At 40.2% G+C, this 5456-nt stretch overlaps 1 long non-coding RNA gene across 1 annotated transcript in view; it reads right to left on the bottom strand.

Moving 5' to 3' along the window:
• Positions 1-450: 450 nt before the first annotated feature.
• Positions 451-5456, bottom strand: part of LOC109973360 (uncharacterized) — a 5960-nt gene continuing 954 nt past the window's right edge. The window contains exons 2-4 of the long non-coding RNA XR_002276805.1: positions 4181-4315; positions 2781-2947; positions 451-1862 (exon numbers count right to left, since the gene is read on the bottom strand). This is a non-coding gene — a long non-coding RNA (uncharacterized LOC109973360). The remainder of the gene's footprint in view (positions 1863-2780; positions 2948-4180; positions 4316-5456) is intronic.

Genomic DNA, 5456 nt, shown 5'->3' on the forward strand with positions numbered 1-5456 from the left:
GAGATAATAAACACTGCCCTTTTGTTTTTGAAAAGTTAACACAGCGTGCTACAAGGGTCAGATTTACTGCACGCACACCACTTCACCAGCAGGCCTGCTGTGCCTAGTAGGATTTAGCAGCATTTGCTTATGTATCAGTAAACAAATCTGTTCATGAAATAAATCTGCCTTTCGTATTTGTTTACACCTTTGAACAATCTCTCCCTTCTCACCCACCATTCAACAGGAAATCACAAGTTGCTTATAATGAGAACTACACTACACTATAGCTTTAAATGTTCAGATATGTTTACTCACTACAACAGCAGCTCATCACAATACCTTTAATATCTGGATCTTTTACACACCAGAGGGAAAAAAAGCTCCATTGTTAGATAAAGAACTATTCCTGCTCAGAGCTGGCATAATGTACTGGAGGCCACCCCTCCATCCATAAGGGATAAAGTCTTCTTTGTGTGTTGCATTGAGTTTATTAACTTGTCTTACTACAGAATCCCACTGCAGCCCCAGAGGCCATCTGTGTAAAGAAGCACACAGACTGCAGGAGCTTTACAGTGCACAGCTTAGTCTGGATAGGGATCTCTATGGGACACAGCAGTGATATTGTCAAGATATGAATAGAAGCGGCTGATGTTTGTGTAACTGAGCTCCGGCTTAAGAAAAAAAAAAGCGGTTTCACATTTCTTTAAAAGATGAAGTTACTGTAATTTGGGAGGGTGGGTGGTTACACCGGGTCCAAAAATACACAGTGAAACATTTGCACTTTCTTTGAGTTGTACATAAAAAGTTGAGTAGAAATCGTTTAATTCTCCATGAACTGAGAACTGTCAGCAAAATGCTGGTAAGAAATGAATTGTAACGCATAGTTCAAAGATGTCCAGTAGCATTTTAGTGACTATTTCACTGTTTGCATGGGACCTGTTTCACATTGTTGGTAATAAATGGTTAGTTTTCTAACATAATCACAGGAGGAAGCTTGATGTCCTGCATGAAAGTTGAACTTGCCACAAGCCCATTCACGACCCTACACACCATTAAACTCTATCTCATTACATACATGACACAAAACTTGACTTGGCTGTAAATAATGGTGTTTTATACAGTATGAATCACAATGTACAGAAACATCCAATTTGAAAGTAAACCCTATGTACATTTGACAAAGTTAATGGCTTTGTCTAACCTTCAGAAGCTAATGAACCAAACTTATGGATTCACTACTTAAAGATCACTTGCACGTTCACCTCCAGGAACTGTTCCTTATGCAACACTTCTCACATTATCACCATCTGCTATCATGACTCGCTGTGGCAGAACGGGCACCTTGGGTGTCACTCTGCTGACTTCCTGACATCTCAGGGCAATGCAGCATCTTCTACAACCTCAACTGAACTCATGTTTATGTATTCAGTTCCGCCTGTGCCCTTCACATTGACCTGAAAATTGCATTTTCTTGGCACAATATTTGAAAATTGCATAGACCTTCAGGGAGAAACTGGGAATGATTCATCATATTCTTATATCAAAATTCACTATGTTCTAGATGTATGACAGTGAAAACACAGATTTTTTTCCCCCAAAGGTTATTAAATTGTAATTTATGTCTCAAGGCTGATATATCCTGAAGAACTGGGGAGCGAGAGATTCTACAAACATGACCCAGGAAAAATGTAAAGTTAGACAAGTTAAGGTACTGTATGTTCACATTACAGCGTATTGTTGCACATGTGTTGTGCTGCACAGACGTCTGTAGTGTGCAGCGTGGAGCAGGGGTACACCGAAAGTTCAAATTTGTTGAACTTTGACCTGGGTTGTGCTGACCTCTGTGCATGCAGCCAGTCAGTGTTTCACCCTGGCTTCACCTATAATCACAGAAACCCAGGTTAGAATATGTAACCGACGTTTCAGAATTTTCCCAAAGTATACAATAATATGATCTTCATGTTGAGATCAGATAAAGACAGACAACCTATTTAGCTGGTGAAATATCAGCACACAAGTGCTGCTACCAAGACTATCATTAAAAAAAAAGTCTGATCCTCTAAAACATAACACTGGTAACTGATAACAATATTAGCATCGTAGCTGGAGCACTTTTTTTTACAGTGCCCCTGGGATTTTCTACGCAAGTTTCAGCCCTGACCATTGTAGAACAGGCAGCGCAAGGCCCTTGCTTTTCCACTGTAATATGAACATATCTTTATGTGGTGTTTTGCATTAGGTCACCTGTCAGATTTAATTCAAAGATAAGAAAAAAAATATTGCTTGTTGTATTAGTTCAGAAAAGCGAGAAAAAAAAAAAAACACGGTGAAAATTTCAATATGTGCCAAAGATTTTCCTTTCAGTCTAAGGACAGGAGACCTTTTCATTATGACTCTTTACCGTTTTCAGTTCTCTCTAAATTAAAAAGAAAACAGAAGATAAAGCAAGTATAGGTTCACAGTCATGAAGAATGCCAAACAAATTATTCATGCTTTTTGTGAGGACATGCAGCATTATCGGCAAAGAATTACTGATTCAGTGGGTGTAAAAGAAATAAATGGTGTCCTTGCCTGTTTGTTCATCTTTGTGCATGCTGTGTTTAAATAGTGCAGGGAATGAGCACAGAAGGAATGCCATAATGATCTGTTTCTTAGCCACTGATTTGAACTGGCTCTTTGCCTTTGTGTCAGTAAAATCACAAAGGCCAAATCTGCTGAAAGTGCAACTGAAATACATTTACAGTAAGTGCTCAGTTGTGTGCTGGATGTTTGTCTCTGCATGCCTGCTGCACACGTACCTTCCATAAGAGGGGCGAGGGTCAGGGTTATTGTGAATGTCCACAAAACAAGCAATCCACAAGGTAGTGCTGCATCACTGATGGACAGAATGTGTGCTGCCTGAAGAGACGTGAGCAGTGAAAGGCCTCCACATGCAGCATCAGCTCCTGTGCAAACTGTCCTGGATCTGCAGGGAATCAGTACTGCAATTAATAGACTGATGATTTTTTTGTTCTAAATAGGTTGAGAATTAGCTACTCACACAATGTTCTCCTAACACAAAGCAACCTGAGGATTTGGCCACAGAATGGAAAATAGCAATCTTTTCTGGCTTAAAATACAGTCACATCTACGAAAGTGTTTCCAGGCTGCAATGGGCCAATGTGTACAAATGTGACCATTCGAAATTAGTTGAGCATCAAAGAAAGTGTCTTTGGGGGTAATTTATTTGGCTAATATAGTTGGATAGTTCAGCACGGCTTCAAAGTCGAGTGTCAAAAAAATTATGAGTTATGGTACTGAGCAGATGGAGCTAGTTAGTCCCAGTTTCTACTCTTCTCCTTTAAATTATGGCCAGCGCCTTCAACATTCGTGGCACCCCAGATGCAATGCGCTTCAAAAGGCCTCGAGTCATACATTCAGTCTCTCTCCCAACCCCCACCCAGCATCCAGCAGGGTCTCCCCTCTAATGGCATCAGCTCTTTTTACAGCAGGCTTTGTTACTGGCCTGAGGACTCCTTTGTTTACCGCTGATTTAGTGGCAACCGAACAGGTGCAGAAAAATGGAGCACAAGAATGCAATATCCATCAGAGGATATAATGCAATGGGACACCAAAGAGAGCTGTGAAAAACAGACAACAAGGTTGTTGCATGCCACAACCTGAAGCTGAGATATTTAACTTTTTGTAGGCCGACCACCAAATAGCGCACTAATGTGTTAGTGGATAAAGCACTAAGTAGAGAAAATGGATTCAAAAGCACTGGGAGTCTTAATTATTTTGATGTAAGCTCAAGATTAATTTGGAAGCTGGTTGGCTCCATTAAGAGCATTTGAGTCTTTATTTTGGGGTTTTCTGAAATGTCTGCGGAGAAAAACATACGTGGAGTTTCCTTGCATAAAGCCAGAGGCTGAAAAAGTGGGTGGACGTGTTTCAGGCGGAGGAAGAGCTCCAAACCTCCGTGCCACAGAATGCTTCTTTGCCTAATATGACTGCTTGCAGCACACAGCGCATCTTGACAGCAACACAACACTCAGTGTTCTGAGAGGTACGTCACATCTGAAGAAGGTCTGTTTCAAAGGATGAGTTTATTTTGGTAACAAATTTACTCACATACGTTGCTCATGGCAGGAAACACGTAACATAAATCTAAGTACTGTGTGTCTGAGTGGGTGTCTGTCCATGAATGTGTGCGTCCCACCTTTTGCTATTCAGGCTGTTTCCTCACACTTTTGTGTACTGTCCTCCCACTGCTTCCGGCAATCCTTCCTCCCTCTGAGACACCAGCAGAGGTCTGCGTGAGCATCATCTGTCACTGAGTCATGGATGATTGTACCTACATGGGCATTCGACATTTTTACAAACAAGGCAATCCACATTACACAAGTGCCTCTTTTCTGTTTTATGGTGAATATGAGTGGGAATGAAAGCATTTTAGAAAAACAGGCCCCAGGGAGCAGGAACAACGCACATTGTTGCATCTGTGCTTGCTAAACAGTGACAGCATAGTGATCTGAAGAGATTATGTTCAGTGGTAGATGTACTCCAAATCTTTACTTACGTAAAAGCAGCTATTGTATACTGCTAAACAATGAATACTAATATAGGATTTTAAATACTTCATTACAAGAAACAGGACTGGAAACAGAGAAACAAAAAACATATAAGATGATCAAAGAGATGAAGAATGACAGACACAAAATGAAAAAGATTCAGAATTAGTACAAAGAGCTGCAGAATGATGACAAACACAAAATGATTCTAAAGACAACACATTTCAAACAACTGCAGTTGAATAGTAGCTAACACTGGCACATTCACAGAAATGTGCATTAATGTGTTTGTCCTCACAAATAAAAATGATTTTCCACAATTGATTATTCCTACAATATAAACTTTGAAGTCTGAGTCACTGTAAGACCTGGGATATTTCATCCAAAAATTTCATTTTAGGTATATACAGTATGTTTGATCAAATAATGTGACCTGACAGACTGTAACATTGACCTTAAATCAAACTGGAGCCCACAGGGCAGTGTTAGTGCTGGTGCACACACACACACACACACACACACACACACACACACACACCCAACCCATCACAGAAACAAAAGACGGCAGTACAAAGCAGCATCTTTTAGAATCTAATTTTGAAGGAGAATGGGTTTGTTGGATCCATTATGCCTCAACAGACCAACAGTCCTCTGTGTTTGTCAGATGTCTCACCATTAAATTCACCATTAGCAGCAAATGAGAAACCATTAGTTTCACTGTTTCTAATATCACACATGTTCACCACCTCTTGCCTTCACCTGCAGATCTGCACAGGGTGTCATAACTAACGTGAGTATGTGTTAATGTTAATGGATTCCACAGAGCTCTAAGTGTCAGTGAACTTGAACTGCTCCTTAATATTTGAATGAGGGTGAATCATCCACATTGAATCACACAAAAAAAGAACAAAGTACATTATTACA

Source organism: Monopterus albus, unplaced genomic scaffold, assembly GCF_001952655.1.
Source record: "Monopterus albus unplaced genomic scaffold, M_albus_1.0 scaffold290.1, whole genome shotgun sequence".
NCBI classification, from domain to species: Eukaryota; Metazoa; Chordata; class Actinopteri; order Synbranchiformes; family Synbranchidae; genus Monopterus; species Monopterus albus.